We start from the raw sequence: 27,994 nt of genomic DNA on the forward strand, positions 1-27,994 counted from the left end.
CAGCCAATCCTAATGCTGCTTTCATGCTGCCAGCAGCATGAGAGTAACGTTAGGATTTGCTGCAGGCTGGGAGCCTGTGCCTGCAAGTGGTGCCAGAAGAGCGGCGCAGCAGCGGAAAGTCAGGTAAGTTTTTTTTTGTTTGTTTTTTAAAATTTTGTTTTAATGTTTTCCTTTGTTTTGCACCCCTCCCCCGCCACACGCCGCCTACCCCTTTACTACGCCACAAGCTGCAACTGGACTCCAACTCTTGGAATCATGTTTTTAATTCAATCATCTCTGCTCATCCCCACCTGTATTCCTCCTTCCCTACAGATTCTGAAGGTGCCATTACCAGCACAGTAACATCAGTTACCAAGGTGCTCACAGCCACCAGTTCCCTGACGGTCAAACTTCCAAAATCGCTTACAATGTCAGGTATGGTCAGAAATGTGTTTATAAATTATTTTTTGGCCAGAAAGCCCTTTTCTCGCAAATCTGTTTTAAAAAAAAACGTTATTTATCAATCTTATGTCAACTTTGCACAGTTAAAAACAGTAACTGCACTATATAGTGAACGGACAAGGGAACAATACCATACAGATATGTTAGCTGCGCCATTCCAAAGCAGTATTACATAAATATGTGTACATCAGGGCAGACTAGACACATCACCACCTCTGTTCCAGTGACCCTGCACAGCAGTGGCCTAATCATCTGAATCGAAACTGTCATTACTTAAAAAGACTGTATCTGGGGCTCCAAACCTATCTCCCAAGTCCATCCATGTGAGTGACCCCTCCTGCTTAGCTTCATGTGAATCTGCTGTGCTAGCATCCATTCCTTCACATCTTTGTGCCAGAGTGCTATCTCCAGGTCTCGTTGAACCATCCATGTAATGGCTGCCCTACATTTGGCCAAGACCAGTGCAAGTTGCAAGAATTTGTATGCCATCTAATGCTAAAATTCTCCAACTAGCAGAACTATGGAGTGAGGGTAGCCTGCAGCATTGTAGTGCGCATGAGTTCACCCACTACCTGCACCCAGAATTCCTGCACTCTATGACATCCCCAGGCCAGATGAAGAAAGTCAGCCCCAGAGAACGCACTCATCCGGTGTAGTGATATCCGATGCAGCATGAGGGGCGTCATGTAGGTGCGATGCAAACAGTTGTAGTAAACCAACCTAAAATGAGCATTGCTCAAAACTGTCTTTGTTTGGGCGGAGACACCAGTCTAGTCAAACACCCCCATGGGGGCCCCAGGTCAGGCCAGGCCCCCTAGACTCACAATGGGCCGCCAACAGTGTCTGCGACCAATGCTTTGTATATCAAGGATACCAGGTGTCGTCATGACCTGCAGGCCAGTAGGGTCCCCAGAGTTCTAGAGGCCTCTGGCACCACCAGAAAGGTGGTCCAGGTCTGCCTAACTAGCTCAGCCAAGCCTGCATAATGCAAGAAGTGACCCGGTCCCAATGAAAACTCCACCTTCCTTCAAACGTGGTGAAGTGCTCATTGTGGCATAGGTCCCCCAGTACCTCGCAGCCCCGTCCCTCCATGCCTGAAAGGACATAGTGTCAGCCATCTGCTGTATTGGCACCAGTATCAACATAAGCAGTTCCCCGTGAAAAGGGGCCAGCCGCAGAACAACTGCCATATGTGAGCGGTCTGCCTGACTACAAACAATGCGTCACCCGGGGCATCAAAACTGCCAGAAGCTGCCCCACCTGCAAACACTTTTTCCAGCTGTCTCCACTCTTCAGCCAACACACAGCGTGTTGCATATACATAGAATTCGTCCTAGGCACTTCCAGTCCACCCTCCTCGTATCATCTGGACAGGGAGGCTATGGCGACCTTGCTCCCCTTTCTGGCCCAGACAAGGGAAACAAGAATGGAGTTGAGGTGCCTGAACACTCTAGTGGACAGCGAATAAGGGGAATTCTGTAAGTCATACAAGCAACGCGGCAGGAGCACCAGTTTGGAGATCACTATCCTCCCCATTAAAGATAGCAGCAGTGTGTTCTAGAACATGACCGAAACCCGCAGTGAGTCTATCACTCTCCCCACGTTGAGGCACAGCTGCTTTGCCCCAGAATGTGCAATCATAACTCTCAAGTAGCGGAAGTGGTCTAACTCCCAGCGGAAGCCAATGCCCTGCAGGCATTTCACCGGGGTCGCCATCAATGCAGCAAGAGGAACCAACAAGGACTTATTGAGGTTGATCCGCAGCTCCGACAGGACTCCAAAGTCATCTATCTGATGCAGCAGCATCTAGCGAGAGACTTGTGGGGGACCTGAGGTAAAATATAGCATTGTCTGCCTGAAGAGATATCATATGGCGTCTCCCCCAACTCAATGCCCCAATCATGAATCTCCTGCAGAGCTTATTTTTTCCAGAGGCTCCATCGCAGGAGCAGAAATAAGTGGGATGGGGGTAACCTGCTGTGCCCCCCACTCCTGTCACCATTATCTGATGGGCACTGCCCCACCAGCACTCTAGCATTAGGCTGAGTATAAAGCAGCTTAATCCATCCCCGAAATGGGCCCGAACCCCATGACCCTCAGGACCTCAAGCAGGTTCCCCAGTGGATAGCGTCCCAGGCCTTCTCCAAATCAATGGAGACCAAGTTCATTTCCTTACTGCTTTCCTCAACCTTGTGTAGTGCATGTGTCAAGCATCTGAGGTTCATCCTGGGATGAACCCCTTTTGGTCCTCCTTGGCCCTGTTGGTTATGATGGGGTTCAAGCGATTTGTCAGTAAGTTGCTTAAGACTTTTACATCCGAGTTGATCATGGTAAGTGGTCTATATGCCGCTGAGTTGGTCTTACCTCCAGCGGGCTTGAGCAGCATGCAAATGTCCCCCTCCCTCATGGTGGGTGGCAGTAACTCCCTCTCCCTTGCCTCCATAAAGACTTCGAGTAAGGCCTGTGTGACAGCAGCCAAGAACTACTGGAAAACTCTACCGGAAACCCATCTCCTCCAGGAGCTTTAGAGTATGGTAGCATGCGCAAGGCCGCACAGGTCCTCAAACTCGAAAGCGGAGTCTAAGTCCGCAGCAGTAGCCTCCCTGATTCTGGGGAGCCCGAGGCCTTCCAGGAATGTCAGAAATCTGTCATTGTGACCCCAGGTCCTTCCTGTTTACTCCTTTCCGATGTTCCCTGAAAAGACAGACACAGTATCCACCCTGGATGTTACAATTGTGCCATCAGGGGCCATTAAGTGCGTTATTGGGAATGCTTTGTTTTCCCTGCACAGTATCCAGGCCAAAAGCCTACCCAATTTGTCGCCCTCTCAGTGCAGTCTTTATCTGTATTGTTTCAGGATATACTTGTCCAGCCTGTCTCACATTTTCTGCAAGACGCTGACACACCTCCATCTCCTCCCCGCGCACCCCTGGGTTGGTCAGATCCCCATCTACAGTGCAGCTAAGTCTATTATGTTAATCATGAGGTCTGCTTGCAACTCGTGCCACACCCCATAGGTGAGTCCCTGATCTGTCTCCGGCAAACCCCCCCTTCATTTCCCTTTCACACAAATATTAAAAGGGTAATGAAGGGATCAGATGAAATGATGAAATGAACAAGCCTTCCAAATACTAGCTATTGAAGCTATGTGTATGCATGTAACTATTTCTTGCCATCTTAATCCCATTGCATGAAAATGTTCTTTTACCGAAAAAGCATGTATTTTATAGTAAATGTTGAGTGTATACATAATTTAGTGAACTGTGCTCTAGCTGTGTTCTGTATTGGTGAGTTCAAACTAAGTCGCCATATCATGGGTTGATTAAAAATACACATATCTGATAATGCTCTTCTTACAGCAAGACCTCCGCTTCCCTTTTTCTGACCTTTTCCAGAAGGAGTAGCAACATTTTGTTTCAAAACAAATAATGTGAAGATTGATTTATAGGAATCAAAGACAGAGATTGACAACACTGTATTGAGGACAGGATCTTTTTCAACTAATTAGTTACTATGTAGACTCAGCCACCTCATGTTGATCAGAGGACTGACAAGTAGTTTTCATCACAAGACATCACAACAAAAGTGGCATGTTCCCCTATCTTTTTTTGGTCTAAACTATATCCCTGTTAGATGTCCTGTCTATTGATTGCACCTCTCCTTGCTTAAGCCAGGCTACTCTTCTGCCACAAAAACCTCAGGATGCCTCTATTTTAGGGAAGCCTCACTCCACGCAAAATCCACCATTTAGGGGATGCTGTACTATGTTACAACTATGTACTTTGGGAGTACCCACAACATTACTGCCCACAATAGGTTGTTTGTATAGTGGATGACTTGTGTAGGGTAACATACAGCAAACCTCAACAATTTCTGTAGACTGTGAGAGACGTTGCATTAGTCTGGGTCTGGTGGCTCAGTGGACTAATGCACCCAATCCAGTGGTCTGTGTTTTACTCCATGGTCATGGGTCCAAATCTTAGCAGACTAACTCACAATTTTGTGATTATGTTATTGCTTAATAATGGTTTGACTTTGAGTCTCTTAAATGTTTAAGATGTGTGATTTCCTTAAAGAAGAAGCGCAATGTAATGCACAAAATGCATTGGGATTATTTGTTAATAAAATGTACATTAATCGAGATAAATTAATTTTGGATCATCATCTGATGAAAAAGAAAAACAATAATTTGAAGAATGATAAAGGGAAAATTTCGTATGAAAACCTTGGTTCAACACTATTCATTAAAGATATTCTTTAAAAATCTATAAATGAAAGTGAAAGGACTCAGAGCAACGATTACCAGTTTTATCGAATACTGTGCCAGAAGGCAAGGTAGGGCACTAAAGGTCTCTTGGATAAACATTCTTTGTTTATCATTGGGCTTAGCAAGGTTGGATCAAACCAGCACTTCTAAAATAAGTACAATCATATTCCACACAGTAAAGTGTCCCAAGAGGCCCACGTGCAAGGTGGCGTCTTTAGTATTCCACTGGAGAAGGTGGACAAGGGGGGTGTGAGGGTCCCTAGATTGCTAATGGATTCTCCTAAACCACAGAGAATGGAACTGAAACAGGTTAGAATAAGTAGTGCATCCACCCATCAATGTTCATACACAACCAACACACTAGCTCATCAGGCCAAATGGCAGACTGAGAAAGGCAAGTGTGCAAATGGACAGAGTAGGTGTTCAGCTTGGGAACTCTTACCAAGTAGGCCTTGCCTGCTGTGGGCTGGTCTGCAGTTCTTGTCATGATTAAACTCATTTTTGTTTCTGTGTCACACAAGGTATCTGAGCAGACTATCCTCATTTTTTGGAGGCTCTTTCTCCTCAAACAAGTGCTCACAGCAGATCTCTGTCAGCTAAGGCTCATGTCTTGTCCACAGTCTCAGAGCGGATCCTCTCCACAGCCTCTTCTTCCTCGCAGATCTCAGCTCACTGGGTCCCTCTGGAGTCCTATGGCTAGTCTTGGCTTGAGTCTCTTAGACACTCAGAGCTCTGTGATACATATTATAAACTTGAAGAAGTAGCAGATGAATGTGGTGTGGATTTGTATCAAAAGAGAGTATTACAGAGTAGAATTGAGTGATCTGAAAACCCAAGAAATGGAAGGTGTTAGAGAATAAACCTCATAAATGATTGGGAGTACTTGAAAGGATACAGGGAAAGCTGGTTGAAAAAAGGGGGAAGTAAAAACAAAATAAACTGGAAGAATGGAAAGAACCTAAGGCCAGATGTAGCAAAGGGTTTGCGCCTCGCAAACAGCGAAAAACGTTGTCTGCGAGGCGCAAAAACCTCTTTGCTATGCAGAAATGCATTTTGCGAGTCGGATCCGACTCGCAAAATGCATTTCCGACTCGCAAATAGGAAGGGGTGTTCCCTTCCTATTTGCAACTCGCAATGCGATTCAATTTCATTTGCGACCGCGAAAGCAGTCGCAAATGGAATCGCAGTTACCATCCACTTGAAATGGATGGTAACCCAGTCGCAAATGGGAAGGGGTCCCCATGGGACCCCTTCCCCTTTGTGATTGGAAAAAAACCGAAACTAAAGGTTTCAGTTTTTTTTCCAAGTGCAGCTCGTTTTCCTTTAAGGAAAACAGGCTGCAGGCGGAAAAAAAAAAACTGCTTTATTAAAAAGCAGTCACGGACATGGTGGTCTGCTGACTCCAGCAGGCCACCATCCCCGTGAGTGCCCATACTCGCAATGGGGTCGCAAACTGCGACCCACCTCATTAATATTAATGAGGTGGGTCTTTGCGACCCCATTGCGAGTTGCAGAAGGTGTCTGAGACACCTTTCTGCATACCAAATTGCGACTTGCAATTTGCGAGTCGCACGGACTCGCAAATTGCAAGTCGCAATTTGGTTTCTTGCTACATCTGGCCCCTAGTGTGAGTGATTCTGATTGTAGAGTGGTTAGGGCATATCCATTGTGAGACGTGCATGGAAGTGCATATATTCATGTGCTGTGGACAAGGTCTGATTTCTTGATATTCATGAAGAATTTTCCAAAGCTTATAGGAGACAAGTCATATACAGATGTAGAGGGAATTGTGACAATTTCAAACGCTAGGTGGGTTGATTTGAATACGTTGTTTGAGATTATTATTGCTAAAGACTCGTGGTTGAAGTTCAGAGCAGTTGCAAATTGGCCTGATGAAGAACTGGCAAAGGTTCAGCACCTGTAATGGTCCATCTCCTACTGTGATGGATAATTAGAACATTGGAATGCTGGGGGCTCCATTGAAAACAATGGAGTGCTGCGGGCTTTTACTGGCAGGTAAAAGCCCGCAGCGCCAACATTCCAATGTTTGCTTTGTTCACAGCAACAGCTGTGAACAAAGCCTCACGGAGCCCGAGGGGATTTTAATCCCCTCGGGCTCCGTGAACATTTTTGTTTTTTAATAGAACATTCTGCCCTGAGTGGCAGAATGTTCTAATAACCTTAGAACCCGCCGTAGCGGGCTCTACCGGCTATTAAAGTCCCTCTCCCTTGTTAAATGCCCTCGCCTTCGGCTCGGGCATTTAACGCGGGAGCGGGCCTTTAATAGCCAGTAGAGCCCGCTACGGCGGGTTCTAAGGCTATAATATAAATTGATGATTGGGCATTTGAAGACTAAAGAGCCGCAGAAAGAAAGAAATTAGTTGAAAATTATGAGAGTGACACAAGAGACTAAACAATCGGTGCAGTTGTAACATGAGAGACTAATGAAGATATGTTGACAGTACGGCAGAATCAATGACCACACAAAAGAAAGCATTAGTGAATTTTTTTCAGTTTTTGTGTTAGGTTTGTGTCTAGAGATTAGTGCCCATACTGAGGAGAGTGTAATTTGTTGGCAAGCAAAATCTTTCAATGAGATTTTGAAGTATGCCTAGTACTGCAGTGACTGTTTCAAGGTGAAAGAGAGAAAGACTAATGAGGAGTTAATGGTTGAACAAATGAAGTATTTTCAGAAAGGTGTCAGGAAAGAAGGTTCTCAGTTGATTTCCAATTTGTACAGACTGGGAATAATGTTTTCGCAGTGCAGAGGAGGAGAGGTTTCGCCAATGATTCAAGTGTGTCTTATGCAAATATTAATATATTGAACCTAGTGAAAGTGCATGATGTGTCTCAAATGGTTCCACAAATGCAACAGAACATGAATCAGTTGGCACAGAATGAGTTAGCAGTCCCAACTCAACTGGCCTCTCTACAGAGCATGCACAATCAGCAACCGTTCAACAGAAATTTGCCATGAGCCCTAATGATGAATTAGAAGATGTAGAATTTTCAAAAGAATCCTAGTTTCCAACAAAATCCTAAAGTGATGAGAAATAATTTTCCACAGATTGCATCCACGCTCACAGTTCCTACTGGTGAAAGTCAAATGCAGGCACAGCGATGGTGCCTGAGAGTGGAGAAGGATTGTATGCTTGGTACAATCCTAGCAGCAGAACAGGAGGGGAATTGCAACACAGTATCATTTTTGATTAGTGCAAGTGCTATCCGCTACACAGTTCAACCAATGGAGGTTCCAAACCCAACCCCTCTCACGAAAAAAAGTCCAAGTTGTTGGTATCAGCAACAAACAGATTTCTAAGGCGGTCTCAGCAAATGTAAAGATCTGGTCTATACAGAACGATCATGAGTTCAAAATTTGTGACACGAGTTCAGTTAATTTATTGGGCTGTGACTTGCCGTTCCAGATGAATTGCATGATATGCTGTACACCAGATGTGGCAATTCAGACACAAGACACAGATGTAGATTTTAAACTAAAATCACAAGATTCTAGTGTGAAACTGCTTGCAGGTCTCAGAAAAGAAGACTTGCCTTCTGATTTAAGACTCATAGTGAAAGGAGAGGTTTGGGATATTCTAGAAAGGAAATTGTATAAAACAATTTGCAGAGCCATAGTAGATCAAAGTTTAGCCAAATGCCGGGTTTCCTCGTACTCTTCAGTGTAAGCTTACTCATGAAGCAGAGGAGGGAATGGTACTCATAATTCAGAAGGTGATTGAATAAGGCTGTTGGGATGGAAAAGTCCTCTGCACAGTTAAAAGTTGTGCACTCCTGCATTGAGCATACGTGGTTGCCCTAGATTGCTAATGCTGACTTTTTTTTGGTCATAGGTAAACACAGATCATTTGTGTGTCCAATGACATAGGCCTGATTGCGGTCTTGTTGGACCAGTAGGTGCACCCAAAGCTCTATCCTCATAGTGGTGCAATGCTCCAGCCATCACCAGGAGTTAAGCAGTATGAGTGCAGTGGTGGCAGCATACCATGTAATGATGAGTAGTAGTGAACCTTTTTACCCTGCGTCACTGGAGTGAGACCCACAGGCTCACTTACCCTTTAAAAGTTAAAAGTTTAAAAGTTCTGCTGCTGTGTGCTTAACTCACCCTTGGCCTTCATCGGGTAGATATGAAGTGCTGCACAGCACAGAAGTAGTGACTCTGTGCTGGATGTATGTGTGCCTGGAAGGGTACATCACAATGATACAGCAGGGCTGTGCAATGTATGTGTGGTTAGTACATATACTGAGTGCATATATACCTGCTGGGCAGACATTACATGAGCGATGTAGTGCTATGCAGTGCATGCGTAATGAAAGCAAGTGCTGGGTGTATGCTTGCTTGCATGAAGTACAATACATGAAGGATGAATTGTGCAGCACACACATATTGTGTGTGTGTGCCAGCAGTGTGTGCATTGGCAAGTAGTACACTCTGGTACAGTACATGAAAACGTCATTGCTGAACAGTGCACACAGACCTAATGTGTGTGCTGAATGTATACCTTCAATGGTACATTGCATGGGCATAACAGTACTAGACAGTAACTGTGCAATGAATGTACATTGAGTGAGGGTGCCTGTATTGATATATGGAGGACCCTGGGTTCCATTTTGGAAACCCCAGCCTGGTGAAGACTTGAGGAGTAGAGGAATACCCCCATCAGATCTGTGTATTGCTGCATTCCTACGAGCTGGGTGGGACACACTGTAGGAAAGGAGAAACAGACTCACCCTTTACACTTCAAAAGGGCGCTCTGTCACAAGGATGGTGCCTGGACATATCACAGGAAGATGTTGGATCTGATCAAGAAATCATGGGCCGGGAGCCCAGGATTAACCTTTTTTTTTTAAACAAATTTTATTGAAGAATTTTGCATTAAAACAATCAAGGTGCAGATGGTTAAGCACATACATCTTCATAACTTCAGTATGCATCTTGTTTAGCAGTTAAATTCAACATTTAATTCAGTTATTCCCATCATATCAAATCTCCCCAGCCTCCCATTTCCTTTGAGTCACACCTACGGTATGTTTGTAGGAGTCATGTCTCAGGTTGGTTACCCTATGTGTTCCGCAAGAGGTAAGATTTAGCAGTATGTGTGTGGGGTAGGTTGTCTTAGGCATCGGGGTGGGAGGGTGTACCAGTTGCCCATATTCTAGGCTCACTGTGTCTCACATGTCCCTCCATTCTTTACAGTTAGGGGGTTGACACTCGAGAAGGAGCTATTGATGACCCTCTGGATTGCTCCTCTGTTTTTTTTAAGACTCTCCACCAGTCCTTCCCAAGCCTGCACTATTCCAGTGCTCTCAGTCCCCTTCGTGCCTCTCTAAGTAGCACTTCTCCTTCATATGTGTCCCACCTCTCAATTTCTTTTCACAATGCTATTATGCAAGTGTACCTGGTGTTTTCCAGTGGCATGTGATTTCCCTTTTTGCTAGAATATATGCAAGGTATTAGAATCTGCTGTGCTGGTGACTTTTGTCTTAGTGGTATGGGGGAAACCAGCCCAGGATACAGTGCCCCAGCGTACATGGGATTTCTCTGTCAATGACAGCTGCTACTACTCTTGTGATTTCCGCCCCGGATGTGACTAAGTGTGGGCAGTCCCACAGCATAAGCTTAATCACAGCTTCCTCCGCCCCGCATCTGCGACAAGCCACTGCTGCCACATGGAACTATCTGTTTATATGGCTTGGTGTAATGTACACTCTGTGTAAAATAAAGTAATGAATCAACTTGAAGTGGACATTTCAGGATATTATTGGGGTTCTGTCCAGGATATTTGTCTAGTCCTTGTCCGGGATGGGGGCTCTCAAATCCACATCCCATTTAATTTTCAGGTCTCTAAAGGTTGGAGCATATCGTCGCGAATTTCCCAGCATAAGCATGTGACCGCCATCGTCAGGCCTGCCGACAAGGACAGTTATCTGATTGCAGTGTGAGCCCATGGTTCTGTTAGACCGGCCTTCTAGTGTTTTCTAGTGTTTTCGGATGGCCACTGTGACTGCTCTATGAAGTAAGAAGTGGCCTTGGGGTAAAGTCAAATTCTTCACAAAGTTGTTCAAAGGGCAGGAGTTTGCCTGTTCTATATAAGGCCCCCACTTTAGTTACTCCTGCCTCAATCCAGGTTGTCAGTCCCTCCCAATTACCTCCCGGGGGAAATGCTTTCAGCATTGGTAGGGGTACATCAGGTGAAATACAGCCATCTTGGGAGGGCTCCCATCTTAAGTAAGACTACCAGACCTGCCAACGATAGGAGTGTTTGCAAAAAATCAATGCAAGATCTAAGCGATCTACTCGCTGGCTTGACATTCCCATCTAACATGTCCTGTCTATCATGGTATAATTTCGTCCCCAGGTATTAAAGACACTGGGGCTCCCACTGCAGGGGTCCCAGTGCGTTTGGGAGGGGACTATCAGCTCTTAGGGGGAATAGCTGTGATTTTTGTCAGTTGACCTGTAACCTTGCTAAGGCTCCAAATTCTGCCAACATTCGTTTAGCCCCGTCCAGGTCCGTGGTCACATTTCAGAAGAAGAGTACAAGGTCATCTGCGTAAAGCGCTATGTGGTGGTCCATCAGTCCTATCTAGAGCCCTTGAAATCTGTTCCCCATTCTTGCCAGTTTGGCCAGTGGCTCCATAGCAAGGGCAAACAACAGGCAAGATAATGGGCAGCCTTGTCGAGTTCCTCTCTCCACTCTACAGCCCTCAGAGAAAACCCTTCCAGTGCAGACTGGATGCTGGTGTATAGTAGCCTGACTGAGACCAGGAAATCCCCACCTAGTCCAATCTGAGCCAACATTCCATAGAGGTACTCCCACTCCAAGCTATTGAAGGCTTTTCAATATCTATTGAAAAGGCCAAGGCTTCTGACTTATCATAGGAGGTAACATCTATTATTGCTAAAATCCGGTGGATATTGTGGGCAGTATTTCTGCCTGGCATGAACCCCGCTTGGTCGGGTTAAACCAGGTTGGTAATTTCTGTGAGTAGTCTAGTTGCTAAAATCCTACTGAGGATCTTATAATCTATGTTTAATATCAAGAGGGGTCTATAAACTCTATGATCATGTGCTGGCTTTCCTTTCAGCAGGGACATCACTAGCGCCTCTAGTGTAGAAGTTGGGAGCACTCCCGCCTCCTTAGCAGCAGAGTAAAGGGTGGCCAATCTGGGGGCCAACTCCGCTGCATAGGTTGCATAGAACTCCATTGGGAGCCCATCCTTACCCGGTGTCCGGCCATGAGCCATGTTTTTGATTGCTCCTCTTATCTCCTGAATCACATCTGTGTCATGTGTAGTGATCCTCCTGTAAAGTTCTTTGTAGTAATGCATAAAGTGATCATTGATCTCCTCCTGTAAAGTGTGGGTGGCCCAGCCTTTTTTTTTTCAGCCTCTCCCAGCATCTTCTTTCACAGCAGTGTGTGTCAGAACCCATTTTTTGGCAATGCATCTCCTCCTAATTACTGCCTTAAGAGTGTTGCATTCGACAAGGGGATTAGTTGGGGATTAGTTGCTGTACCCTCGTTCACTTTAAAGTAGTAAGTGATATGCCCTTGTATTGTATCTTGGAACTGTGAGTCCTCGAGTGACTCAGGCTTTAGTTTCCACGTGGGGTTACGTGGTCTAGGCTCAACCCAGTTGATATGGTGAAGTATTGGAATATATCCAATATCAAGCAGGCCAAGTATTCCACATCATGGATTAACCCGTGGGCATCAGGGGTGCAAAGGAAGGTGTCCAATCGGATGTGCAACTCATGTATGCTCGAAAAGAAGGAATAATCCCGTATTAGTTGGACCATACTGCGCCAAGAGTCTATGATGACCCACTGCGTCTGCCAACTAGGGAATTGCCGTGCCATTCTAGTCGCTGGCGAATCAAGTAATGGTGGGTGGGATCTATCTATCTGAGGATCTGCCACTCAGTTCAAGCCCCCCTATCACTGATGTGTGGACCAGATATGGAGCTAGCAGACCTGATAATTTTGAGAAGAATAAGCCCTCATCTGACACTATCACCCCAGTGCGCACCCGTGCCCACGGTGCAGTAAACAGGATGCGCACCTATGACAGGAAGCTCAGTCCAATGCCCATTCTACTCAGTACCTCCCACAGGTAGTCCCAAGACAGAGTATAACATGACTTTTCTATGTCTAGGGCAACCAGTGCGGCACGAGCTGCAGAGCCTCGGGTCTCTTGCATTACATGTGATAGCCTCCGCAGATTCCTATGAGTTCCCTCCCTGGTATGAATCCGCATTGATCATATAGCACCAGTTGGGTAAAAACACGTCTTAAGCGCATTGCCAGAAACTTTGCAAGTAGTTTTACATCTACATTGAGCATGGACAATGGCCTATAGTAGCCGGGGTCAACTGGGTCTTTCCTTGGTTTCGGTATCATGGCTATCAATGCTTCCCTCATATTTGCTGGCAGGGTGCCCTCTCTATGGGCCTCATAAAGGGTTTCCAACAGTCTGGGAAGGACCGCTGCTCTCTGCGTCCTTTCTAGTGAAAGAAATTGAGAAAGCCCCCTTAGTTGCTACCTCCTTTTTCGATCCATCTCTCAAGGCAATCCACCATGACCCTCCCCACCACCCACTCCAGGAGGCCTATGATTCGTATATTATTGCGCAGAGATCTGTTCTTGACGTCTTCGACTCTGTGTTCCAAAGTGCGGACTTTTGTTTCTATGATTGTAAGTTTGGTAGTCATGCCCTCCAGGGCTGGCATGATGTCATGTATATCTTTTTCAGGTGTGGTGACCCTATCCATTAGGCAATGGTTGCCCCGCAGGTTGTTCATATCTGTGGCCAGGGAGTCTATTTTAGCTTTGAAAGGCTGCTGGGAGGCTGAGATGGCCTGCAGCACTTCCCGGAGCATGGGATCCCCGGGGGACCCAGAGGCAACAGGAATAGTGTAATCGATCTGTGTGGGGTGTGATGCCCCCTCCATTCAGTCCTCTCTCTCCGTCAGGTCCCTTTTTTCAGCAGTTTTGCCAATGTTAGTTTGGTGGGGTGAGGGGACGACCACCTCACCTAACCCCCCCGAGGTGATAGTTACAAGTACCATGTGGGAAGCACCAGGCCCGCACCACCATATTGCGGTGACCCCATATGCCAGAAGGGGCCACCGTTGAACTGTTTATTGCCAGAAGTGTTAAGACATATTACAGCCCTAATCGGCGACTTTGTATGCCAAGAGGGGCCACTGTGGAGAGGGAAAGCATAGTGGAGAAGTCTGAGCCTCAGTAGAGAGTATCTCGGCAACCCATATGCCAGAAGGGGCTACCGGTATTCACATTTCCAGGAGTTCCAGTCATTCGGTATGACCTGCAAGTGATTCCCTGAGGACTGTGAAGGATGCAGATTGAGATGTTGCACCCTGGCTGGCCTCCAGTCAGGAGCCGGAGAATCAAATTCCTGCACCCCCCCCACCACAAGGTGAGAGGAGTAGTGACTTGCCTCAAGCAGGCACATCTCCAATCACAGGTACAAGACAGCAGCACGGCTCGAGGGAGAGAGCCTGCCAGGTGCTGCCGATTGTACTGTGGGCAGCCTGACTTCGCTGAACAGGATCTGAACTTGTGAGCGCCCACAGAGAAGGCACTTACTCTACTGTTGAATGCTTTCAAACCACCAGAGCAGGTAACACTAGAAATGGTCCTGGGGGACTCACTGCCAATGGTTCTGCGGCATCATAGGCACTTTTGACTAATTCCTGAAGAGTCAAAGGGGAACTCTTGAGTACAGTCTGTTAGTGAGGATTCCATGGATGTGGCCACCAGTGAATGGAGGATAACCCTGACCATGTTATAAGGAAGAGGGTGGGACAGGGATTTGCCAGACAACTACTGGAGCTTCAACCTCAAGGGGACTGTGTTATTGCTTATGAATGTTATTATTCCCTTGAATGTGTTGCATGTGTAGAGTTAGAAATAAAATACTTCTTTTTCTTATAAAAGTAAGTATTGACTGGATATTAATTTAGTTTTCCGTACTGTGAGCACTTGGATTTATGAGTCATGATTACTTACCTGCATCTACTCCCCCCCCAAAGGAGCCTTTGACTGCTTGTCCACAACTACAACTGAGATTCAAGTGCAAAAGGGGTACTTGGCCCAGCTTCACAAGATCCGCAGAAGGTCAGGCCCCGGGACATCAGGATTCAAATGTATCAGGAGTAAAATGTATCGGCCAAGTAACCCTTGTGTGCCCCGTGGCCTTTTGAAAAGGTTTCTGACAAAGGCATTTTAAAAGGAGTGCTCAGAAGAACTTGAAAACACCAGTCACAGGAATAAAAAAAAATGAGTAGAAAATGGAAATAGTGCAGGACCTTCGCACAATTAATACTATTGTTATTCCATTTTGCATTGTGGTACAGTATCATGCTGTCATTTTTTTCCAGATCCCTGCTGAGGCTAAGTAGGTCACTGTAATTGGTTTGTTCTATGCATTCTGCTCCATTCCTCTTCATGAGGATAGTCAGTATCTCTTTGTGCTCAGAGTAATGGTCTAGTGTCAAACCCACCGGGTTATACAGAGAGTCTATTGATCGTCTCCCACATCCTGAAAAAAGATCTACAGAGCTTGCACATGTCCTGTTCCTCAGTACTGGTGTAGCATATCGATGACCTAATGGTCACGTATAAAATGAACGAAGATTGCAACCTTAAGGTGTCTCGGACAAAATTGCAATTTGGTCAGAAAGAAATTGTTTATTTGGGTCATAAAACTGAGAAATGAGTGATTAAGGTGTCCACAAATTGCATCTCTGTGATTCTTAAAATCAATCCATCAACCCAAAATAAAGTAAAGATGCTTTGTTTTTATTATCTCTTTATTCAGTTTTCGCAGAGAAAAAACAAACAATATAATAAAAAAAAAAAACTTCCGAGGACAGGTGAGCAAGAATAGAACAATCATTGTATAAGTCTTCCCAAACGTTGGACTAGAGCACAACATATCGCAATAGCCAGAGCATTTCACATCAACACCAAAGCCCAACACTTTGTCTTGTGGTTTGAGCCGGACCCATCCCCCCACCAGCAGGGTACCTCCTGCATCCCCCCTCTTCCCTCACCTCCATCCAAGGACCTAAGACCTTCTCCAATTTGCAGGGGCAACCTCTCGCTCGGTACATCATCTTCTCTGCCCCCATACACATATCCATTACTTCTTCCCACTCCCATATGATAGGCAAAGTTTGCACCACCCCTCTTCTCCCCCCAAGTATTTCAGTAGATCCCTACATCCCACATAGCGGTCAAGGATTTGTTTGCCCCAGATGGCCAGTGAGATCAGTTGGTGTGTAAGTTGCATCTCGTAGCCCAGGACCTCTGATATTCTGTCACCCACCCTCTTCCAGTAGGCCCCAATCCTCTGACATTCCCACAATGTATGCAATAGGGTGCCCTTCATCCGACAGCCAAGTAATACTCGTCAGTCGCCCAATTCATATGGAACAGACAGGTTCATATATAATATGCCCTGTGAAGGATTCTCAACTGGATCAAACGGAATCCCACCCCAATGTCGACCGCACCAGGATACCCACATGCCTGCCTCTAGTCATCATCCTCAAGCCTCCCCAGATCTCTTCCCCATCTCTTTCTCAGAGGTTCAAGCAATGGCAGGCTATTATTCAAGAGCATGGAGTTGAGTCGGGACACCGCATGGTCAGGGGGCAAATAGTACCTTGTATTCCAGTGGAGAATCCTCCTCTACTTTTCCCCTGGAGAGCCTCGCACTTGCCCAATATAAATCGCATCTGCTGGTACTTCAGAAATTGACTCCCTAACAAGTCGTATTCAGCTTGCAAATCAGTAAACAAGATCATTGCACTCTCCATCCATACGTCAACCAACTTAGAGATCCTCAAGAGATCCCATTTCTTGTGTCCCTCTACCTCGTGCAGACCACTCAAGAGGTCACTCTGCCTCACCATTCTAATGTATGCATCACCCTCTTCCATATATTGATCACCGTTCCCATGGGGGAGGTGAAGGGGAAAGCACCCTCCCACCATAGAGTCAGCTGAGGTACCACTCTGGGCCATGGCAGTGTGATCTGCCCTCAGGGATAGTTCCTGTTGGGATTAAACACTTAGGGGGTTATTACAACTTTGGAGGAGGTGTTAATCCGTCCCAAATGAGACGAATATACCACCAGCCGTATTACGAGTTACATAGGATATAATGGACTCGTAATACGGCTGGTGGTATATCCCTCACTTTAACGTCACTTTTGGGACGGATTAACACCTCCTCCAAAGTTGTAATAACCCCCTTAGTAATTAACAACCAACAACTGTGAGAGGACTAATAAAAGAGCCTAAGATTCAGGAGTGCAATGTCCTTCTTTGTCAGGTGTCTTGTCAATAGTGAGAAGACAATACTCGGAACCCCACCATCCCACAGCAGCATCCTCATGACACCGCCCTCCTTGTGAAAGAAAGTGTCTGAGACTGGAAAGGGGGTGTACTGCAAAATATTGATAAATAGACCATTTTATAGAGGGCCACCCTGCCCAGGAGTGATAGTGGGAGTTTCCTTCACCTCTCCACGTCGCTACGGTAGGCCTCCAGGATTTTCATCAGGTTTTCCAGGAGAAACAAATCCTGGTCCAGTGTCACAAAAATAGCAAAAATATCAGAACCCCTGGGCCTCCCACCAAAAGGGGCAGCTGTGAGCCCAGTCCAGATCCCCCACAGGAAAGGCCACCGACTTGTGCCAGTTGATGCAGAACCCCGCATAGGTCCTGAAATTCTCCAGGATGCACAGAATTTGTGGCACAGAGTGCAGGAGTCAGCAAGATAAAGAAGGACATCATCAGTGTATAATGAGACGACATCTTCCTAACCTGGGTCCCAACGGAAGCCCCGTATTTGTACGTATACTTGATCCATGAGGCCAGTCGTTTAAGTACCTATAATAATAGGGGTGAGAGTGGGCAGATCTGTTGGGTGCCTCTGGACAACCCAATGCTATCTGAGAGGACCCCGTTAATCCGGTCTCTTGCCACAGGATCTTTATACAACAGCCTAACCCAGGATAGAAAATACAGCCCAGAGCCCATTTTGCAGAGTAAGGCCATCATATATTGCCATTCCAGGGAGTCAAAGGCCTTTTTGGCGTCTAAGGCCAAAAGGACCCCGAATCATAAAGTCCCTTACTATGTGACAATCAACCCATCAGCCTTCTTAGATTCTTGTGGCCCTGTTATGGCATAAATCTGGATTGGTCTGGGTCAGCAAGTGACTCACTCACCTATATAAGGTGATTCACCAAAAACATAGGCAGAACTTTTGTCTCGGTATTAATGAGTAAGATTGGCCTGTAGGAGGCACAATCTTCCATAGGTTTTCCATCCTTGTGGACCAGGACAATCGTGGGTTCTGGAAGGTCACATGGCAGTGTATCCATCTCCTTGGCCTTGTTAATCATAGAGAATATTGGCTTTACAACTTTTGATGTGACACATTAAAAATATTCTACAGGAAAACCATTGGGGCCGGGGGGGTCTGCCGGTGTTTAATGGGGCGATAGCTTCAGCCATCTCACTCTCAGTGATCTCCCCGTCTAGCAACTCAACCTGGTTGGGGTCTAGTTGGGGAGCCAAAAGGTCTCTAGATATCCCCGATTAGGTGTAGTCTGTGCCTGAATTAGATGCCCCAGATAGGCCAAAAACCCCTGAGCAATGTACTGGGTGTCTATCAACACTGGCTCCTCTGTTCTAATCCCTCAAACCCATCTCTGCCCTTCTTCCTTCTTGGTCAGCCATACGAGGAGTTTTCCAGTTTTATTGCTCACCTCATACAACCTGCCCCGAGTGGCTCGGAACTGGGCTGTCGCCTCCTGACATACCAAAACCATATAGTCCCACCTGACTTCCTCTACCCTATGGGCCAGGCCTCTGGACGGGGCAGCCACATACTCATCTTCCCGCTGCAGCAATTTCTCCTCAAGTTTCCCACACTCCTCCTCTCTACCCTTTCTCTTGCCTACCCTCCGTGCAATTAACTAATCTCTTAGAACTTCCTTATAAGCCTCCCACAGATCAGCTGCCGATTGGACTGAGCCCAGTTTTCTGAGAAATATCTATTGGTGGCCATTGTTACTAGCTGTTTGGTATCCCTGTCCCAGAGTTCCCAGGTGTCCAGTCTCCATGTCAGTGTCCAACCTAGCACGCCCATGTGGACCACCGTGAGCAGGGAGGAGTGGTCAGATATGCCCTGGGGGAGTAAGTCAGTAGAAAAGAATCTACTCATCTTGTGTTTAGGCACCAAGAAACAGTTGAATTGGGACATAGATCGCAAGGAGGTGGCTGAATTTGAGTACTGGCATCTCCCAGGGTGTGTTGCCTGCCACAAGTTGACCACATCCATGGCCTCCACGAACGTGGCCAGTCAGATGTCAAGTTTTGCCCTGTCACCCATCCTCATCACTCTGTCGAGGTCCGACTGCAGAGTCAAGTTAAGGTCACCCCCAATAATGGTCAGTGCTTCCGGAGCACCCTCCAGCCAAGACCCAATGCTCTCCTAGCCTGAGGATTGTAAGCCTGGGAGCAAGTACAATGACCCCAAAACCATGTCTTCCTACAGCACTGGCCGTGAATCGCAGCCTGCACCCGTTCTTGTCAATCCAAGTATTGATTACCTCCAGTGGCAGGGATCGACAAACCAAGATGCCCAACCCCATGGGTCCCCCTGTGAACCCTGCATGCACCAGCAATAAGTATCTAACTTTGTCCAGAAATCTTCAGTTATTTCCCAGCAGGTAGGTCTCCTGCAACAGGACTATATCGGGGTCGTGTCGGAACAGGTGTCTCCTCATTACTCCTCGCTAGAGCTTATCCCCAGGCCACTGACTTTCCAGGAGAGAATCTTCAGGGTCAAACCTCTGCCCAAGCCATATGCGGTCCTACTCCCCATTAATCCCTTGACTGACTACTACGGTCTCCAGACCCACTCTTTAAGGACCCAAAGTGCCATTCTCATGCCCTGGAACAACCATCCCCCTCCCAAAACTCTCCTCTCCTAATTACTTTGTGCTGCAGGCTGAAAACGACCCACTTCCCCAGTGCTCTAGCTGCCTCATGCCCAATATTGCAACTGGAACTCAAAAATAAACTTTTCTCTTAACAAGAGCTGAAAGTTACCATCACTGCGGGGGTGTTGCCCCCTGGCTCACCAAACAGCACATTCCAGATGCCCCCGAGGAATGGCCGCATGGGGCAATATAAACTGCCCAGTCAGTTTTCGGAGAGTGCCTCCAGCTCCTGTGCCATCACCCCAGCAAGTCAGCAGTCATGGGGGTCACCACTGGCCTTCCCAATTCTGTCCATTGTTGAAGAAGCCTTTGGATGTGTCTTCCTGATCCCTGGAAGAGTGTGCCAAGTCAGCCCATCAGTTGCTCGTAGGTACTGACCACCTGCGTTCCAGTTCTGTCACTATCTTTGCCCTTTCTGACGCCGCCCGAACCGTTGTCGGAGCTGCCTCTAATCGGCAGTGGGATTTACCTCTAGGTCAGGCGCACTCCATTAGCCCGTCCCAGGGCCTCCTGCCCATTCGACCAACTGCAGTCCCTGCCCTCCAGCCACGCCTAAACCTCTGTTGCTGAAGCGAAGAAGTTGGTCTGGTCACGGTCCACCACTCTCATTTTGGCAGGGAAGAGGAGCGCATATTTCAAGTTTAAGGCATGCAGCTGTAGTTTTGCGGCCACAAATGTTTCCTGCTGGCGCTGGACCACGTGAGTGTAATCAGGGTAAATGTTTGCTGACCCCACTTCCACCTGCCAGGATCTGTGCACACGGGCTCGTTGAAGGATGTCATCCCTATCTCAGTAGTTAAGAAGTCTGACTACTACTGCCCTTGGGGGCATGCCAAGTCTGTGGGGTGGCCACCAGAACTTTATGGGCCATCTCAACTGTAAGAACCTTAGAGGCATTGCATTCCATGTCCACCTTCAGAAGTAATTCTTCTATGTAGTGTTCCACACTGGGCCCCTCAGTTCACTCTGGTAAGCCCATCACTCAATGTTGCTACATCAGGATCGACCCTCTGCGTCTTGCACTCTATCCCATAGCTGCCCTTTTGGTGCAGCAGGGTTAGCAGTTGTTTTTCATGGTCTACTGCCATGGATTGCAATTGTTGCACTGCAGTCCCCGGCCTCCCCCCTACTCTGTCCACCAGTTTGCAGTGATCTGCTTGCTGAAGGCCAAGGTACAAGGCCACTGCATCGATCTTACCCTCCAATGCGGCCTTAGTGTCTCCGATGACCACTAGTGTCACCACCATGTGCACCTCTAACCCAGCAAGGGATGGGCAGTCTCCAGTCCAGCCCCCTGACCCTGCTGCAACTCAGGTATGGGGCTCAGCTGCACCTGCTTAGTGCACCCATCTCCCGCAGGGGTCTGGTAGCTGGCACTCCCAGCCCACTGTCACAGCTGTTACAGGTGTGGGGACCGCCTAACGTCAGGGTCTACCACCAGCTTCCAGAAAGGCCGACCATGCACCCCACCTACCCCACCGCCTGCCTCCAGCGGAACCAACTCCTCTGCCCATCAGAAGGGAGTCCTTGGGTTTGCACACCGCTCCTCAGGTCCCCAGTAGCGCGTCCGGGTGAGCCTCGTAATCCTCATTTGGGGGCTAGGCTGCGGGTTGCCACAGGCTTGTGCTAGGGCTCATCAGTGCAGCACAGCAGTAGAAATGACCACAGACAGGCTGGCAAACAGGGGGTATGCCAACTGTTCAGCTCCAGGCCCCCTTCAGAGCCACTCACCGCTTCTCGGGCCCCCAGCAACCCAACTGGGTGAGCCCCGTATCGCAGCACATGTGGGCTGAGCTGCGGGCCACCGCCAGCCTGTGTCAAGGCTCAGCTCTGCAGCTGATCGTGTCGGCGCTGGAGGCATGGACTCCCTTGGGCCGATCAGGCTTATTTTGTGCTCCAGAGGGAACCTTTACAAAGGTTTACTCAGTGATGCGAGTGATCTGGTGCGCTCAGATATAGCCTTGGTACTGCACCTGCTCTTGGAATGCCTAATTACTAGAAAGATTTGTATTTATTCTGCAGTTAGAGAGAAGGGTGTTCATTATCAGTACTTACTGAGAAACAAAGAGAAGCAAAGAGGCCAGTTGCTTATTTCTCAGCTACATTCGACACTTTAGATGTCACATTCGAGGGCTAAATTAAAAGCATCGCTGCTGTTTATATTTCAAATTGCAAAGGGAGGGGATTATGATGGGTTACACACTTATTGTGTTAGTCTGTCATTCATTCACAAGACTCTTACTTGATCTCCACATCTAACGAGTAGTTGTTGGACCAAGTATGAACAAACCATTATTGTGGCTGACATTATTACAATTTGATGCTCTAATACCCTGAATCTCACTTCACTTTTAACAATATCTGATGGGGAAGGACTAATGGTCTGGATCGATGATGAAGACAGTGATTGTGACCAATCTAAAACCAGACATTCAAGATTTACCACTGGAATTGTCTGATTTGATTTTGTTTGTACATGGTTCTTGTCTGAGAGATCAACAAGGTCTCTTGAGAGCAGCATATGCAATTTACATAATTGCGTACATTGTGAAAGCATCGCACTTGTGTAAAATAACCTCTGCACATGTACAGACCATGCTTGAGTAGCCAGTAGATTGGGTGTTACAATCTACAGAGATAGCCTATACGGTTTTGAAATGGTTCATGATTTTAGCCAGCTATGATCACAAAAGGATTTTCTTGACAACCTCTGGCACGACAATTAGGAAAGGCACAAGAATGCATGAATTATTGTGTGTGTTACAATTACCTTAGGAAATTGCAGTTGTAAAATGTGCGGGACATATGAATGAAGATAATATTGTCACATTTGGCTACCGATATGCTGATAAGATTGCAAAATAGAGTCCTCTTATATCCAATACACTGCAAACAAAAGAAGAATGTAACACAGAAAAGGAGAGTATGAATTGTTTCTTGGCCACAACTGTGCAGACACTGAAGGAACTAAAAAGTTTGCAAATACCACACAATGAAAAGAAAATATGTTTTTCAGCAGGTTTTGACAAAGATATAACAACACATGGAATTCAACTGATAAGTTTGTCCTGCCTGACAATATTTTACACTAAATGGTGAGACACATGCACGGTTGATCTCTTGTTGGATGTGATGGCATGGCCCGCACTTTTAAAAACTTTTAAATTGATCCTCATTTCAGAGCTGCAGCTGAAGAATTTTGTCGGTGCCAGTACTGTGTTATGTGTCAACAAGAGAACATAGGTTAGATGACTGCAGTGACCCTATGTCACATAGGTCAGTTTGAGAGACGCTTTACTAGGCTGCACGCTTCAGTGAGATGCTGAAGTATGATACAATACACTACATTAAAGTAATTGTATGTCTTTTCTTTAAGTGGGTATGTGTACCCAATTAGGAGGAGTTTTAGTCTAACCCTGGCCAAGCCCTTGTTGAGGGAGTTGATCCCTACATTCGGTTTATCAACTTCTATACTGTCAGATAGGTGAACTCACTTTGAAAGTGAGTGAATGAAAATAATATGCAATGGTTTGAAGATTGATAAGAAGTCCATTGTAGTTATCGACCTGAAGCATCTGGAATAGTTGAGAAAGTCAATGCTACTCTCAAATCAAAGAATTCCCAAATTTGCAGTTCAACATCTCTGAAGTGGTCAGATACTTTGCCATGAGCGTGGATGAGTTTCTGAAGCAGCCCTAATAAAGGGACTTGACTCTCCCCGCATGAGAGATTCATGGAGAGAGTAAAGTGAGTTCCCGGTTTTGCTGCTGCTGCACTTGAAAACATTTCAGATTACCTTATCTTGGAATACTGCAAAGGTTTGGTTGAGATGGTACGCTTTATCTCTCACCAGGTAAAACTTAAACACTAGAAGCCTTGCTGTAATTTGAACCCAGGATACTGGGTTGTGGTGAAGAAGCACGTGAGGAAAAGTCACCTCATGCTAGGTGGCATAGACACCACCATCTGCTGTGAAGTGGGCAAACTTGCCACAGTGGATCCATGCAACTCAAAGAAAGTGAAGACTGCAGATGAAGAAGTGGTAACACCGACCACTGACTCACAGCATCAAGCTGGGTCCAGAGAGGGACAAGTTAAAAAAGAAGGCCAAGAAGAGCAAGTACACAGTACAGTGCAACAGCAAACTGAGAAAAATCAGTCAGCAAGTGTGCAAGTAAATTTGTGAGTTTCAAAAATCCCCAGAACAAGTCAAACTACTCCAGTAGAATACTGCATAGCATGAAGTGGTAAAGGAAGATGGAAATGCAGCATTTGTCATAAGTGAGTCTGAAGATGAAAGCTGGCTCCAATATGGTTGGCCTGAGAGTGTGAGAGGTAGGAAAAGAGTGTTAAAAGAAAGTGACAGTCTGGAACAGGTTGAAGAACAAACTGATACAGCAGTGCAGACAGAAGCAGAACCAAGGGACAAAGTGTCAGGTCAATAAGCGGTTAGATGAGCAACAAGAGTGAGAGTACTGAATAAGAAGTATTCAGCACTTGAGTGGTCATATTTGATTAGGATTCAGTCAGAGCAAAGAGACATTGACTTGAAAGAGTGATAGTTCATTTTTGAAGAGCCAGCACGAACTTGTTGTGCAATGAAATCAAGGAAATCCAAGGCTGAATGTTTTTTGATATAGAACTGACCTTTGAAATTTAAGTTTTTAAATGTGTTTTATTTTCAAAACTGCAAGCATTATTTTTCATTAGAGTTTGACTTTAAAGAGGAATTGATTTTGTTCCGTGTCTTGGGTATCCAGTCAAAGATAATACGTTTCCTGTGAATCTTTATAGAACTGAATTTCCTGATACAAATTACATTTTGCCATTTGAAAGTTTAGAGTTTTGATTTTGCACCATATTTAGTAGTTTAGACTTTTTGATATGTGGTAGGCTTTTATGGAAGAAATAGTGGCTGAAATGAAGAATAGATTTTGTTTAGTGTTAAATATATTTTCTATAATTTTGTTAATAATAATTTTGACTTGTATGCTGGTCAGCCTTCATTTATAGATGGGTATGCAGAAAATTAATCCTACGTTAATACTAATAAGACTAGGGGTTAGAGGTTTGATTACAATGTTCCTATTAATGAGTATAGTGAAAAATCCTATGCTAGCTTGATGAGGGACTATGTAATGATCATGAACGTATCAGATTGTTTTGTCTGTATATATCTATCAGTTTCTGTTGTGGAGGAGGTGACCTACAAACAATGGTTTCCTATTCATTGAGTTGCTGCATCAGAACATTAATTCTTTGTTATCAAGAATTCCTTGAACTTAATGATGTAGATCTTCTATTAGATCATTTGTCTAATACAGGGGGGTTGGGTTCTGTTGTAGATCACCTGAGTCATTAAACCTATTAGCATTACTAACACTAGTGATGAGAAGTGTGTGTGTGAATTGAGTGGTGTTGAACTGAATTTTATTAGAGAATTTAATGAGAGAAGAGTGAAAATGTGTAGAAATACAGATGTAACAAAGATACATCCTAGACTTAGAAACAAACAAGGACAGAAGGGAGTTTATGTGTGAAGTGTGGGAAATCGGATGGTTTGTAATTATATGAAATGGAAGGAGAGAGGGAATGTAGTTATACGTTTGTGGCTGATGATTAGTTTCTGAAAGGTGAAGAAACTATTTATAGAGGAATTTATTATCTGTGTGAATTAGGGAGGTAGCTGCTACCTTAATTTGTTGTGTCCGACAGTGTACCCTGTGAATGAAATGAGTGAAAGTGGACTCAAAAGAGTGAAATGTGACTTTGGACAAGTGCTCTTGGATATTTTTGGGGTGCTGATTCCTCCTTTTGATGCTACTTTGAATTATGTGAAGACTGGAAAGTCATCAACTTTGGAAGATCCGGTTTTAATTTATACTGCTGGACCACTAACCAAGATTAATGAAAAAATGATGGCTTGGCTTACATCCTTAGCCTGCCTTGAGAGTCTAAAACAAAACTGTACATTTTAAGCTGTATCAGAAGAAAGGTGTAAATCAATTGCATCTTTCCTGAACATAGCTGCTCCTGTGTTTTCAAATTCAGTTGATTCCGAAATATGTGGTGTCAAAAGAAATAACGTTCTTTCTTCAAGTAAGATCCTGTCTTTCTTCGGTACAGGGAAGCTGTTCAGCTGAACTAGAAGCAGTTTTGTCTAAACTAGCAAGGCATGATGTTTGCAAAACCCCTTGGTTAATAAACTATATGTAAACCTGCAGTGCTAACACCACAATATAGAGAAAAAACAAGATAGACAAGCTACTCTCAGATGGCAATCTGATATCTTGGCTAATGTCCAGTGGAAGTTGTTTGTTACATCTTGGTTCTTCCCGCTCCTTACTTCAGTGTCCTTCATTAAAGAAAGTACAACTCTTAGATTTATGGAAATTTTTATTGCTCTTGTATCTGCTTATAATGCCTATTTCTCTTTCTCTCAGATCCAGAGGGTGGTATTACCAGCACTGCAACATTAACTACCAAGGAGCTCCCAACCACCAGCACCCTGGTCGTCAATCTTCCAGAATCACTTACGACTTTAGGTATGGTATAAATTTGTTTATAAAATGTTTTTGCTACATGAGCCCCTTTTTTTATCAAACATGAAATGGGTAATGTCAGCTCCCTACCTTTGCTCTGATAGGCCTTAGAGGAAGGTGCCCCCGCACCACCACTCCTACAGGCTCCAATTTGGAGCTGTGTCATCTTGGAAGGTTTGGGTGTCCATACTGCTCGGTGTTTAGTCTTTGTGGATGGAGACAAATCTCTACATTGAGTTTAGGGAGACACCTTTGCTTGGGGCGTTGCGAGCTTCACCCATCTGCACCATCTTATGTACCTTTCTGCAGTGCGTAACCCCAGATAAGGGAACTGCTCCCTAGCCCTTTATCTGCTTGGCAAGCTCCGATCCACTTATGATCACTTTAGTCAGCTGTCCCCACTGCTCCCTTCATACCTCATACTTAGGTAAAAGCATGGGCACATTTGCTGCTCTTATTATTGATGATGGTGCGGTAGCTACTTCCTTGCAAATTAAGTCAATCAGCGGCACAGAAATACTATTGGTGAAACATCTCCATGCAGCAGTTGCTACCACATACTCCGGCCTTGGCAAGGAATGTATGCACAGAGTGGAATCTTTACATGCCTTATACTCTTTGCCAGGCCTAAGCGAAGCAGTAAGAAACAGGGCTGAATTTTTTACAAGGGACCTATCATTTTTTCAGAAAGGGAGGTACAATTAAAATGGTAAAGACTGATTTTGCATGTCTCATCAAGGGTTCCCATAAAGCCTTCCCAAGGTTCTTTCTGAATTTTAGGGCCCAATTCTAAAGCAATTCTCTTAATTAAATTGATGTAGGCACCGGAGCGTACCCTGCAAATGAAATGAGTGAAAGGTGACTCAGAAGAGTAAAATGTGGTATTGGGCAAGTGCTTTTGGATATTTTTGGTGTGTTGATGCCTCCTTTTGGTGTTGCTTTGAATGATGCAAAGATTAAAAAGTTGTCAACTTTGGTGGACTCGATTGTAACTAATACTGTTGGAGCGCTAACGAAGATTTATGAAAAAACCTATTGCTTTGCTTGCAAATGGTTCTACATCCATTGTCTCCCTTGACAGTCTAAAACAAAACTGTACATCCTAAACTGTACCAGAAGAAAGGTATACATTAATTGAATATTTCCTGAACGGAGCTGCTCCTGTGTTTTCAAATTCAGGTGATTATGAAATATGTGGTGTCATAAGAAATAACCTTCTTTCTTCAAGTAAGATCTTGCCTTTCCCATCTTCGGCGCAGGGGAAGCTGCTCAGCTGAACTGTAAGCCGTTTGTCTGACCTAGCAAGGGATAATATTTGCAAAAGAATGTGCTTAATAAACTATGTGTAAATGAGCTGTGCATACACCAAAATATAAAGAAAAAATAAGATTAGACAAGCTACTCTCACATGACAATCAGATATCATGCCCAATGTCCAGTGGAAGTTGTTTGTCACATCTACGTTCCTCTCGCTGTTGACTTCAATGTTCTTAATTGAAGAAAGTCCAACTCTTAGATCCATGTAAATTTTTCTATTGCTCTTGTCTCTGCCATAACACCCATATTCCTCCTTTGCCACAGAGTTTGAGGGTGCTATTACCAGCACAGTAACACCAACTACCGAAGCGCTCCCGGCTACCAGTGCCCTGGCCATCAGCTCTCCAAAATCACATACAAATT

At 45.4% G+C, this 27,994-nt stretch overlaps 1 long non-coding RNA gene across 1 annotated transcript; it reads left to right on the forward strand.

Annotated features, from left to right (window-relative positions):
- The first annotated feature begins 65 nt into the window (after window positions 1-65).
- Window positions 66-27,991, forward strand: LOC138294150 (uncharacterized). The gene is made up of 3 exons (XR_011203225.1): window positions 66-414; window positions 26,216-26,317; window positions 27,896-27,991. It is a non-coding gene; the product is annotated as an uncharacterized lncRNA (long non-coding RNA).
- The last annotated feature ends 3 nt before the right edge of the window (window positions 27,992-27,994 follow it).

Source organism: Pleurodeles waltl, chromosome 4_2 (genome assembly GCF_031143425.1).
Source record: "Pleurodeles waltl isolate 20211129_DDA chromosome 4_2, aPleWal1.hap1.20221129, whole genome shotgun sequence".
Lineage (NCBI taxonomy): Eukaryota > Metazoa > Chordata > Amphibia > Caudata > Salamandridae > Pleurodeles > Pleurodeles waltl.